Source organism: Cataglyphis hispanica, chromosome 1 (assembly GCF_021464435.1).
Source record: "Cataglyphis hispanica isolate Lineage 1 chromosome 1, ULB_Chis1_1.0, whole genome shotgun sequence".
NCBI classification, from domain to species: domain Eukaryota; kingdom Metazoa; phylum Arthropoda; class Insecta; order Hymenoptera; family Formicidae; genus Cataglyphis; species Cataglyphis hispanica.
In genome coordinates, this window is record NC_065954.1 from 18,033,823 (window position 1) to 18,048,480 (window position 14,658).

General features: G+C 35.1%; 2 protein-coding genes across 4 annotated transcripts in view; one reads left to right on the forward strand and one right to left on the reverse strand.

Moving 5' to 3' along the window:
- The window catches only part of LOC126859235 (longitudinals lacking protein-like), a 143,554-nt gene that overhangs the window by 81,853 nt on the left and 47,043 nt on the right, over positions 1-14,658 (forward strand). The gene's annotated exons all lie outside the window — the stretch shown is intronic.
- The window catches only part of LOC126859194 (cilia- and flagella-associated protein 276), a 107,825-nt gene that overhangs the window by 50,536 nt on the left and 42,631 nt on the right, over positions 1-14,658 (reverse strand). The window lies entirely within an intron of this gene.

Consider the following 14,658-nt stretch of genomic DNA (forward strand, 5'->3'; position numbering starts at 1 on the left):
CCTGGACTTAGGCGGAGTCTTTCGCCGTCAAAGTAGGCTGTTATTTAACGATTTTAGTGAAAACATTCGCGGCATTATACAATCGGCCTAGATCCCGGAGAGTCACGGAGCGTCACGGATCGTGAGCGCTGCCCAGCCAGTCGCAGCGATTGCCTTCACTGCGGGGAGCAGACACACCGTTTCGTCCTCTCCGTTTGCTCTAAACTCTTCCTCCCCCCCCCCCACCCCTCTCCCCGTCATCGTCACCCTGTTTCAGGATACAGCGTATCGATACTTTTTTCGATGCTATAGAAATACTGGGTGATTTTTTTGTATTATTAATTATCATATTTTTTATTAGAAGCATTTTAAATTACTCATGAATAAATCGCTTCTGTATCGCTACATATTTATCCCCGTTTCGTCGATGTTAGAATCGAAGGACGACTACCAACGTTTATTTTGACGTAATAAAGTAAAAGTATTTTGTTACAGCGTAATACAGTTAGACACTGAATGATAAACGGGCAACCTTTCAAGGCGATCGTTAATGAAAATCGCAAGCAATAGCGCTAAAATCCACTACCCGACCTGTGTCTGAGTCATATGTTTGTCACGATTTATATCAGGCTAGTAGAAATGTTACAGTGCGATAAAGTAATTAGCATTTCATGCCCTTCGACTTTATCTGAATAAAATATATGTAATCTTACACGACATATTTAATTTTTAAAAGCCTTATACAATAATTATAATAATTAGCAATAAGCGTCAATTGATTTTTTATGAAAATTAAATATCTCTATGACAGTTATTTTAAAAAAAATGTATTAATTCATATGTTGCTATTTTATTTTATTTTCATCATTTTTTTTTTTTTTAAAAAAAACGATAGGCATTATCTAATAAAGATCTATCTACGTTTTTAGAGTATATTTTATCACGTCTGTCTCGATTTTCGAAAATGATGCCTCACTTTAAAGTGAGCAATCTCGATCGATCCGTCAAGTGATGGACGAAACGGTAAAGTGAGTTTTGTATATAATTCCGCAATCACGTTTATTGCCGCATACGCGCTCAAACGTGAGAGCCGGTGCGATCCCGGTCAATATTCATGTTAATCACAGCGAAGTGCACTCAATTAAGTATTATGCCTCTCCGCGAGAGGCCTGCGAGCGGCAAACGGATACGCGCTCTCGATCGTAAATCTGCGGCGCGGCGGCTTGAAATACCAATGCGTACGAATTAAAATGCGCGTTATTGTATATGCGGTTCGCTAAGCTGCTGATTATCGTCCTCGTAACACCAACCAGTATTAAACATACCGCAGTAATACACGCTCGGCGTAATAATGTGGGCTGAAGTTAAAAACTAGTAATTCTCAGAGAAAGTACGACGATTCGGCGATTATATATATATGGTTCCCAGAAAAAAGAGTTGAGATTAGTGAACGAGATTTTAATTTATGATAAAAAAATATGAACCATATTACATCAACATATGTCTATTTTCTTCTGTAACAAAAATCAAAGATGGCTTTGAGATAATACGTAGAAAAATTTCAGTAATTTAAATAAATTACTAAAGGGTATTTAATTTTAGAAAGAGAAAATCAGCGTCTTTTATGTTAAACTTAAAAAATTAGCATTAACACATTAAGCATTCTCTCTTGACATTCGATTATTAATTATCTTCGTAATCACGACTCGAATTGGAATTATCTCGGCATACGTCACGTCCGTTTGAACGTCATTGACCTCCTCCGCGATCGAACAGGAAAGTGTTGGGATTGAGCGGTCAAGTAATCGCTTCGTCGACGATATCGTTAATCATCGCGACGTCGTCCGATAATGACGCAGTGAAAGGAAGCGATGAAACGGAGAGATTATGATTGCACGGACGTAACTCTACAACATCTGTAGAAATACACAACGGAACCGCTACTCGGAAGTAAACCGCACGCTTGTCCTGGAAGTGAATCAGGATACCGTGATTATCTTCCTTCCGCACGAGGAATATTCTGCCAATTTGTAAACCACATGATGATTCAACACCCACGCGACCCCGGCTTTCCCGGAGAGCAGACGCGCGCGGGCAGATTCTCGCAGGATATGACGGGAGTCCCTATTTATAATCGCCGACCGCGTTGCATCCTGCTCGCGCCAAGTCACGTAGACCTATTTCGCGACTGTCTTTTCAGAATTCTTCGTTGGATGATACCGCAGACACATTAATAATTTCATCATCATCATATAAACCTTCAAATCGTATTAAGATATTTTTTCATAATTTTTAATTTAAAAAATATTTTTGTATTCTTTAATCGATTAATTAATCGATCTTTAACATTGTATCTTTTATATCGTACATAACTACACGTTCAACTTCACGATTTACGTACGTGTAAAAAAGTCTTCGGACAGTTTTCTTAAATCAGTTATAAAAAATCAAGAGAAATGTGGCAGGTTAAATCTTTTTCAAAGCGATGTAGACGCATCGGAAATTTTCGACCTCGTTATCGCGTAAAATGAAGCAATCCGTGCAACCTTTCCAACAAAATAGCGAGAAGAGATAAAGATACCTGCGAAATATTCCGATGACTTCGGCTAGCAGCTGGAAAAAAAAAGGAGCGGAAAAAAGAGGGAAACGAAATGCGCAAGTGAAGGAACGTTGCGCAAGGCGGTCGCAGAGAGTGCGGCTGCAATAGCTCCTAAACTCCTAAGCGCCTCGCTCGACGGTGCGCTGTGAGGTTCGAAAGTAAGCGCCTCCATCGAGACAATGGCTCGCGAAAATGGGGCAGAGTAATTAAGCCGTTATATAACCGGAGCTCGCGGGAGACACGACGGAATGTCGCGACAGCGCTGGTAAGCAGGGTGCATGGCGATTCATCGCACCTTTGTCCCTTTCTAGGGGATGGCCAACGATAGATGTATCGATCTCGCTTGCATCGATCGTTAATTGTTATAAGGATAAATGCGAGATAAATATAACCACGATCTAAAATGGAAGGAGGATACTTGCGCGAAAAGCCGTGAAAGGCGAGGCGTTCACGTCTTTCACGAATTTTCAAGAGTAAAAAAATTTTACTTAAAAATTTAAGTAATTTTTAAACTAAAAATTTTATTCAAATGTGATGAATATGAAGCTCGATAACATTAGTTAGATATTTTGATAAAAGAATAAAATGTTAAATATAAAATAAATTAATTACTTATTTTTCAATCAAAAGAAAATGATTGATTAATTCAGTCGTACTATATTTTTCAATTTGAATATAAATAAATGTTAAAATATTCATGAAATTGAGCGAGCTTCAGTGACGTCCTTCTTATCGAATGCGAACGACCTTTGTTTACATACGCTATGCACATTACTATTACAGCATCGCTAACGCAACCGGTTCCACGATTACCGCCGTGCGATTATGCTCGACTTATCTAGCATGCAGCTTCTGAAATACGTTCCCTCGTTTTCACCGAGGGGAGAATATCGGACGGATGGATAGTAGAGAGATTTGCATACACCTGAGATCTCGAGATCTACAATCTCCAGCACAGATCGCTCGATCTATCACGTTACGGCAAATGTTCAATGTCACACAATCGATCGAACATTAATATCTAGAGTAACGATTTTATGCATAGCTTCATAATTCACATTGGAATGAAATGTCTTAGCGCGATTCCAAGGATTGCACTTCGTTAAAGCAATTTGTAGAAATAATGAAACTACAGTGCGCACTTTATTCTTTTGCGTAACAAAAATATCTCAACCATTATTATTTTAAGAACTACGTCGCAAAATTATTATAGTCATTTATGGGGCAAAAAAAAACTGATTTATTTAGACATATTTTCTTCGTTTCTCCTATTATTATTCGTCAAAAAAAAGACATACTTTTTGATAATGTCTCTTTATTCTTGCCCAATGGAACGACACTTCGTATTCGGCGCTGTGAAAATGCATAGCTAACCGCGCGATTTGCTCTTTTCCCTCTTTCTTATATTCTCGCGACAAAACAGTAAATTCCTTTCGCTCTCGGCGACGTAGTCAACAGTGGTAGCGGCCAAACACATCCACCTCGATAGCCGCTCGAGCCAGACCGGCTGAGAAACTTATTACGCCACTGTCTGTTTACACTGGAAGTTCGACTGCACGCACGGCCACGAAATGTTTTTCCACTTCAACCGAGAATGCTCAAGAGAGTCAGAGTCTTGCTCGTACCGGTCGACGGCGTCGTAGCGGTCGATCGGCCTTTGGAGAGAAATTGCCGAAGTAACCGCGGACTGCGGTCGATCCTCGATAAGTCTACGGCGTAATCGTGCAACTTGAATTTTTCTAAATGCAAATACCTCTCTCGTGTTCGTTCGATTTTTAACACTTGCACGGTTTAATTAATTTTTTGATCTTGCGTTGTGAATTTTAAGTCACATATTTTAGTTAGTTAAGCTTCTAAGTAAGATGCTTCATCATATTTTCCACGCAATAATGTTGTTTTATAAAAATAATTTATTTTAAAATAATTTTGTACTGATTATACAAAAAAGGACAGAAACTTTAATTTAATTATGAGATAATTTGATATTGATTTATCGATCTTATAAAAAGTTTTGAGTGATTAGAAAGGGCGGTGCAAATTAAATGGATATAAATAAATATAATCGATCAATAATCTTAATAAATATAATCGATGATTTTTCCAGATGATATATTATGTGCATAAATATTATTTAAAATGAAAACTAAATCTATGAGAGTTATTGTGAGAAATTATATTAACAATGAAGGCGCGTTGACATGTTAACAACGTTATAAAATTCATAAATAAGGAAACACGTAAAACAAATGAAATATCATAAATATTAAATTGACTCAAGTATTTATGCTTTTAGTTTCCATAATAATTTTCGTTATTTCTTGCTTAGTATCCTATTCATATAGGCATCTAATCTATCATATTAAAAAAGTTTCTTTTCTCTTTTACACATAAAAAATTGGCAAAAAAATCAGTAAAAAAGATTATCTATTATAATCATAAATTTTAGGCGAATATTTAGAAAATACAACAACTACAACAAGAAACAAAGCATCGCATTTAGAGTTAAATGTGGCAGTTTCATTTTCAATTGATACTAAACATATAGTATTGCATAATGTGATATTTAATTAAAATTGCTACAGAAAGTGCCCAGAGTAAAACATGTTCGGTTCAAACTGACACTGTGATACTAAGAAAAAAATCTAACGACAGGTAACTGCATTTTTCTTTTATACCTAAAGGCGGCATTTATAGAGTACGCAAGGGGCTATAGGCGGGATAGAATTTGCGTGCAGCGTAATCTCTAAGAAGATAGGACGCGTCGCCGGTCGTGGAGCGGTATCTCCGATCGGACGGATGGTCGCTGTGCTAGAATAGTAGTAGTAAAAATATGTATGTGTATGCGATGTGGCTGTTCGCGAATCGACGTCGTCGTCGTCGTCATTGCTTTGCCCGCGCACTACTCGACGACGGTGCTTGTGCCACTTTCACTTGGTTACATAACCAAGGTACGCGCGAACGAACGAGCGAGCGAGCGAGCGAGCGAGCGAGAGGAACTGGGTAAATGGGAGAACCACACGATTCTGCGCCGCCTGCATCACCGTACCGTAGAGAGGACATCGGCGAGTAGTAGTACCATGATTTTGGTGTCCTAAGTAGAGACAGCTTAAATTTTTAACTGCGTATACCGAGATACTTTCACTCATTCGCCAACGAAACTGGTCGGAGGTACCACGATGAATTCTCCAAAAATAGTACTACCGGATATAATACAGGCATCTCGTACAATATAATAGGAATATATATTCAGAGGGATATTATTACAGATATTTTTTTCTTTTTTTTTTTAGAATATATCGTGTGTGTTGTTTTAAACTGATTTTCTTTTTTATTCTATCTATCTGAATTAATTCTGATTAATATAGATATTATTAATGAAGAATGTTTAATATTGCATATTACCGAGTATAACTTTAAGTGAAACTCAGACACTTGATTTTCGTGCGATAATATCGTGAAGATAAAATGTCTCGAAAACTTATCATAGGCTTACCGGTACAAGTCGCTGCATTTCTCGCGACCTCGTCGTCGTGCACCGGCTGAAAAGACTGTCGGTGGCCCACGGCTTTTCTGGATAATGAACACGTTGATATATTGGCAATGAAGCGTGAATGGAGGCAGCGATCGTGAAGATATTGTCAGTTCAATTACGGAGAAATTTTTTTCCTGGTCGTAGTTTCGTAGTTGCAGAGTCACGAAATTTTCAATTTATTTATTTATTTGATCTATCAATTTATCAGGAGGCTATAGATTGTAGATTTTTTAGATGTGAAAGTTGATTCATTTATTGTGTCGATAACAGTATGACTGTGTTAGTCTTAAAATTTGCGCTACCGGCGAATTTTTGTAATAATATAACATCTGACATTAATAATTAATATAAAGTCTGACATTAATAATTGATATTTAGCATCTTTCTGACTTCGAATTTTATTTTCTAATATAATAACTACAATGCCATTTCGATGTAATAATAAGATGTAAATCAGAGTCACATTTAATGTTAAATACGCGGTTTGATGCGGCCTGCGTAAATAATAGATTGACCGCATAAAGCAAATTGCGTAAATGATTGGAAGTATAGACATTCAAATGTGGATGTTAGAGCAATCAAAATATTTCATTCTGAGTTATATTTCATCGTAAATTAAATTCAAAATCGCGCGATTTTTCAATGTAAATTATAAAAAACAGTTATTCTCATTTTTTCTCGAATGCATATGCATACATGTGTCATTCGCTTTACGGCAACTATGGTGCTGTTAAGATTTATGACCGTTCTCTCGCGATCTCACTCTAATAGCGTCTAAAGCGAGCAAAGTTGAAGAGCGCCTCCAATCACGATCATTAAAGATTTATGTCCTCTCTTCCTTTTCAATGGAGCCACTAAGCGCTAATAATGATGCGCGATTACGCCGCAATCGCATTATTATTGCATTCGTGCGCTCTCACTATGCACGTATGCGACTACATACATATCGATCGATTTTTACGTAAGCGAATTAAAGCGGAGAAAAGAGCGTCTCGCAGTGACAATAAATCGAGCGTGCACGCTGTCGGGCAGCATCAATAATGTGCTTAGCCGCACAATGCGAGGTAACTACATAATTGGCGATAACTTAAGTGCGGTCTTTCACAGGCGAGAAGCGAATGTGCATTTAATGTTGTTATTCGCTCAAGTTGAGTACTCTCAAACATGTCGCGTCTATTTAATTTCTTCCACTGAGTCAAATTAATTCGAGTTCGTGTGGTAATAAACATTTGAAATTCATAAAATTACGTTTATATTTACATAAATTTACGAATCGTGAATAGATATAAATCTTTTATATGAATATTATATATTTGGTACAAATTTAGATTAAAAAAATTTATTTTTAAAAAAATTAATGAATATCAAAATATGAGAAAGTAATTCATAAATTAAATTTTTTATATCAGTATTGGCTGATCAGAAACGAGAAGTAATTATTATCAGTTTCCTGAAAATATCATATAAAAAAAAAAATATAAAAATAAAAGATCCGTAAATTAGGACTTGAGTGAGATTGCACACGTATTTAAGAATTAATTTTTGTCGATTGATCATTTCCCGACGTACGTAAGCGCGACAATGCGACGCAACAGGTGAGAAAGGCAATTCGCATTAGTTCGGAAAGGCTTGGTATCGGAAGATGATTCGTTCGCTGCATTTTGACGTCGTACGCATTTTACGAGCGCAGCGCACAAACAGCTGGCTCGTCGATCGAATCCTTTCCAACAACCCCTCCAGAAGAGCGACAAGAGGGGCAGGCGAGGTGGATGCGATGACCCAAATACGAAGCAGTGAAAGTGGCACATACTGGTCAGGCATGGCCTGCGCCGCCACCGTCGTGTTCACCCACACACACACACACACACACACACACGTGTCTTTACCCGCCGCCGCCGCCGCCGCCGCGTTGCCCCCGTCGCCGTTGCGTGCCTACGTGACGCGTACACGCACACGAATTTAAGTGCGCGTGCATACGTACCCGCGTACTTAACTTAGGCAGAACAATTCTTTCCCTGCGCGCGCGGCGTGAAGTTGATGAGGTGAAGGCGAAGCAGGCGCGCGCGCGCGCGCGCACATAGCCACCGACTGATTACTAATTAGAAATTATGGAAATGCACATTATATACCACACACGCATACACATATGCTCGCTCACGCGTGCTTTTCCATTGCCTCGCCTGTCTTTCTTTCGTTTCCTCCTCGCAAATGATTCTTTGTTCAGTCTTTTCCCTTCCTTCCTTTTTCTATTCTTTTTTCCTTCGTCTAATCTTTTCCTTGTTCCTTATAATATCTCGTTATTAAATCTTTTCTGTTTCTTCCTTTTCTCTTATTTTTTTTTTATGAGTCTTGTTATTTTTTATATTATCTTCTTTTTTTATTCTTTTTTTCCTTTTATTTTTTCTATATTTTTTTTCTATGTAATTGTTATATATATTAAAAATATTAAACAAATATTTTTAAACAAATATTTTAAACAAATATTTTAAACAAATAATTTAAAACAAATCTGATATTAATGGACAATAAATATGTCACAACGGAACGGGCAATTCTGCTTTATATGCGTACCAATGAAAAAGCATTTATCTTTCTGCGTCACGTTTTTCCTCGTCATCCGGTCGCCATGCCGTGTTCAGGTTTCTTCTAATTTCCAACGTTCGCAGAATACGCAGCTTCATTTCCGCGCAGTTACGGGCAGCAGCGATGATGACAATCGATCCGCCACAAGGGTTTCATTCTCACCGGCAGTGATTTAATTGGAAATACTTGAATGGCATCTCTCGATCTCTCGGCCGTCGAAATGCCGCTAAACGATGGCGCGTAAATTTAGCGCGCGAGCGACAGTTTCGGCTCGTCCAGGGTTTGTTGTCGCCGAGTTCTTCTCGAGCGCTCCTAGCTTCGTGCGCGCATCGTTTTCTCTCAATCCCAAATATATAGAAAAATGATTTCTATATTTTTCCCATTTCTCATAAATTTCCCATTCGGCCATCTATGATGATTTACGAATATGTGAAAAATTCCCATAGATACATTAGTTCAGTTATCAATACCGCTTCAAAATTTATTTCTAATTTTTATAACTTTTTCTTAATATTACTGATAATTATTATTAAATATGATTGTGTTAGAATAACCTACGAAGCCATTAATTAGGAAAAAAAGATCATGATTGGAGGTTACATAAGCTATTAAGAAATAATTGAGTTTAATATAGTAGGAGTAGGTATTAATGAAGTATAAAAAAATGTATATTTTTTAAAGATGAAAACCCAACTTTTCCGGAGATCATTTGTTTTGCGGAAAACGGATGAATACGCAGAACAGTTTTAATTCTTTCCTCATCTTTTTTTTTCAGTACAGTCGTAGTGTCGTCGTTAAAATTAAAGCTTCCTTGTTTTCAGCGTTATCGATGACAAGAATAATGAACATATTAATAAATAATTGTGTAAAAAATGACACATTCTCATCCGTTTTTTTTTCAAAATTCTTCATACATTTTTATAATTAGCTATAATTTTTTAAGCGGAATTTTTCCTGATGAGATTTCTTAACAAGCTATTAAAAGAGAGTTAACAATCTTAGGAGATATAACTTGTTGATTAAACGATTTCTAGAGGTTAATTAATAAAATCACCTTGAGTTGATGTGTATTCCATTTAAGTCTGCAAAATCGTAATGATTCATTACAAGATAATTTTAGAAATCTCTATATATAAGATTTGATAAAATTGTTATAAGGATTGGCGTATGGCTGACCTATAACGACAGTTTTCTTAGTTAATCAAATGATCTTATAATTCAAAATTTCCATATTTTTAGAATGTATGTTTCGATATTCTCATCACAATGGAAATCTCTAAATTAATCAAAGAATCGATCATTAAAATTATGATCCGTGCAGGAAGAGAAGAAAACTGGAGATCCATTAAAATCTTGTAAAAAAAAAAATCTCGATTATTTTATTCACGTTATATTAGAATAAGAGTTACTTTGGCGTTGATAATAACCATCTCTGCTTCTACATCCGCGTTACATAAAGCCGGCTGGCAATAAAAGCCGAAACATTATTGTTGTATCGATATATAATCTCGAAGACACGATATCCGCTTTAGTTACATTGTTCATCTAATCGTCAAGCTATGTCGTTTATAATCATTGGGACCCTTGACTCACGAAATCTTCGTTCGCCGGCAGCCGGAACTTGCGGGAACGCAAGTTTTTGCTTCTCCGGGACGATCAAGGACGAGAAAGTGAATTATAGCTGACTCATTTGCTCTCTCGTGCAACTCGGAACGATCGGCTGATGAAAGGGTTAGCGCGCGGCTCTCGTTGTGCGTTCAATCTGTTTTAAAAACTAGTCATTCAGTCTTACACGAATGCCGACTATTGTCGTACAGAGATCGCGTCATAACCGACGCTCACTATAGAAAATAATATATATAAAAATTGTTGAAAATTTTTTATTAAATAGGATCATGAAACCTTATTCTACAACGATTCTCTTCATTTACTCATTCATTTTTTTAATTTATTCATTTACAAGTGAAATCATAAGTGAGAAAATGCTTTCAATGGTAAATTTCAACGAGTGAAATTTTTAAAGCACAGAATAGAACAATATCGTCAAGCAAAATAGAATCGTTAAATTGCGAAAAATATTTTTTTAATTTAAAAATTTTATTGGATTAATATAATAGAGAAGTCATTTCTTAAGTTTCGGTTTTTTATTCAATTATTGAACACACGCGTAAGAAATAATGCGAACGCAAATGATCTATGAGCGTGTAATTGCTCGACGAATTAGTGTTTAAATGAAGCATGTTTTCGTTGAGGAACGCAAGAAAAAGGAATGGTAGCCTACATATATTCGAGCCGGAACGAGGCTTCTCTCTCTCTCTCTCTCTCTCTCTCTCTCTCTCTCTCTCTCTCTCTCTCTCTCTCTCTCTCTCTCTTCGGATCAAAGTCAGCAACACCCTCGAATCTAGTTCTAGTACGACTATGAATAGATGACGAGAGAGACAGAAAGATCTCTTGACCCAAAACGCTCGTATCCCAATTAAACGGTCATTGCTTTATAATTAGCGATTAACAGCAAATTATGCGTTTTCACTCATCATTTCGCTCAAAAAACAAAAGAAATCGATCAATTTTGTGATAAATAGAACAAAGAAAATTCAGAGTTATTCCAAAATTAATACTCAAATTTTACTATTAATTTTTTTCCTGTAGAATATAATATGAGAATGGGAATCGGAAAATAAAGATCGGCAATACAGAGGCTAACACTGTTATATCGTATCGATATTTTTACGATACGTGCATAATTTGTAAATATATACGGGCCAATTTTCACATGTTTACGTTATTGATGAATTTCAGATGGCAATGTGTAAACCGTCATCATATAACTAAAAATTTCAAATGATTTTCATCTTTTTAGTTATCTAAAAAATATTTTGATATCGCCAATTTCAAAATGACATGAACAAATAGCAATGAAAAATTTCTTTACTCATTCGTTTATCGATGAGACATAGAACAGATTTCCCGATAAATGCTTTGATATGATTGAAAACCTTTTCAATTATAGTAGAGCAATAGTGTTTACACGTTTTGCATTTTAATAATTGCTTTACTTAAAATAAACAATTGATTTTCGATCTGCCTTTATGTGTAAATGTAATGGGATGGAGGAAATGGTACATATATACATAAGAGTAGATCAAAAATAAAAATCAACAATTGTTTTCTTTTCTTTTTTTTTTTCAAGTAAAGCAGATGTTAAAACGCAAAATTATTGACCTACGTAATCGAAAAGTTTTTCGTTATTTATATGTACATACACACAATATTAATAACTAAATCTGTTTAGGATGATATCAAAGCATTGGAATTAGTTGAACAAATCTGAAGATAATATAATCTTACGTCGTGATAAGTTCAATCTTATTTTTATCTTTATCTTATCATTTAACACGTCGTAAACTTCGAAACTGAAGGGTGCAAATAAAAACTATTTGAGATATTTTTTATGAAAGGCGGAAGCAATATTGATCGTCTAAACAATTTTTAAACAATTTTAACAAACAGCTGCAAAAAATGATGTTTACGAAAAATTATCGCTCAATGAAATCTTTTATTTTTATTAATTAATTAAACATACCAGCCATTAAACATACAACATTACAGTAAATAAGAATCGTCAAGTCATTCGGCGGTGTTAAATTTAAATATATATATATATTGTTAATATATTTTAAAATATAATTTTTTTTATAATATTAATAAAAGATGAGATGTGTGAAATGTGTGTATTTACTGTGACTATTTAGTTGATAATTTGTACAAACAGATGATTCAACAGTCAATATTGTGAGAAATAATGATTGTGGTCATTGTATAAATTTTACATTTACATTGCATTACCGAGATAGAATAATAATTGCAATTATCGACGATATTCCTTAAAGGCATGTCCTTAAGTGGCACTTTCATCGCAAAAATCGTACAAAAAAACATAATATACACATATTCATTGTCAGTATGTATAAAAGTAGCATTTTATTAACTCTTTAACACATAAGAGTTACAAAATAATGATTGTATGTGCTATATTCATGCTATGTAATTCAATCGGGTACATAAAAATGCAATGTGCACCTGAGAAGAAAATAGAAGAATGTAAATCGATGGTATCCAATCTAAAATTAATCTGTAAATAAATACATCAAAAATCTTTCATTTGAACCGATCTTATCACGTCATATGAGGATGATAAAAAAATCTTCTGACGCCAACTGCATCGAGTCATGCATCGAAAAATAAACAATAATAAATGTAATAAGATTAATAATAAAGATCTTTTATTATTTCTGGGAAAAAATTAACGAGTAATGATCCCCCATAACTTGTTTTCTATCATCAGTGATATAATTCAATAATTTACACGTGATTCTTCTCATACATTAATATTAAAAAAAAAATGAAAATCGAATATATATATATTAAAAATTTTTGGAAGTTTATTCAATTATCTCGGAATAAACTGTTACTCGTGATAATTTTAGATAGTTCTAGATGATTCAGAATATAAATATGTTAATTATATTTAATTATAAAATGATAAATAATGTTGATATGCCGGCATTAAGGCTATCGCACACAAATTGATGGAGCTGCATATGCGTAGCATGTGCATAGCAAACTGTCTGGCCCAATGAATGAGAATTAAGTCAGTGATTTATATTACATGCTTATTGATCCAGACGGTCTTATGCTATGAATATCTAAATTGTGTGGTAGTCCTAAGTCTTGTTATATTCATATAATTAATATTAATCATTCCTTCTTCATAATTTTTAATATTATTATAATAATCGTAATCATTAATCGAGACTTATAAAAATTCATATACATGTAATGCAAAATCGGAAAAGTTATTACATATACATTATTTTAATACATGCGTTAGGTCCATTCTGTCTCTTTAAAAATAATAGCTTAAATATGTTAGTATTTTTGGCAATAGAGTAAATATAGCGATATAAGTATTCATATACGTATGATACAATAAAATAGTTTGACAGAAACTATTCGGAATAAATTATGATATTATACTTTAGTTCTACAATTTACTTCTGGCGAAATTGAACGATTGATGAATATCATTCTGTTAAGCGCGTACATAAACCTATATCATTTTTCAAAAAATTAGTAAACTATGACATACTTCTTATATATATTTTAATTATCCTCTCCCATTTTATTCCCTTCCAGAAATATACTTCTTTTTTTATATTTTAACATTTTGTTTTTGCTACAATTTTCAAACAGGTTTTAGCTAGAGCTAGACTATTATTAAATCGAATTCTATCCGTATCGATGATTTTAGTTATACTTATACGTCATAGTATTATCTCTGTTCCAATTTCCGGTATCAATTTCGATCAAATTTTCGTTCTACGTTACCCCACATATCCCTGTGTATTACGCAAATCCAATTCAGATCTCTCTAGGGGTGGGGGAGAGAGGGGGGAGGGGGGGGATGCGACCGCCGACCGGCATCAAGGGCTAAAAATTTTCTCAACTTCTATTATTAGGGCGGGTGCCCTCAATACCGGCATCTATATTCGGCGCGTATACGCACATGTGCAGATATCACGCGTGTGCGTGTACGCATCGCGCGTGCATTCGTCCACGTATAGGGTACCTTGGTCTACCGAGGTACGCCAGGGGGAGCAAATGATCGGTTTACTGGCCTTACTGACAACCACAGTGGATATCAAAAGTCGCCTTGAACATCAAGAAAGAAAAACACACGTGAGCTTTCGGTTGATATATTCGTTCTCTAATTGGCTTCTAAATTCGAAAGAAATTGCTGCGCTTTCAATCTTGCAATTTTCTTCCATTTTTTGCGCATCCGCGTTTTAATAAATGTTTCTCTTCTTGCGAAGTACAGTCAAATATATGATTTTTTAATAATAAAATCAATTGGTGTTGTCATATAATGTTTTTCTGAAAATTAGATTCTATTAGATTAATGTAT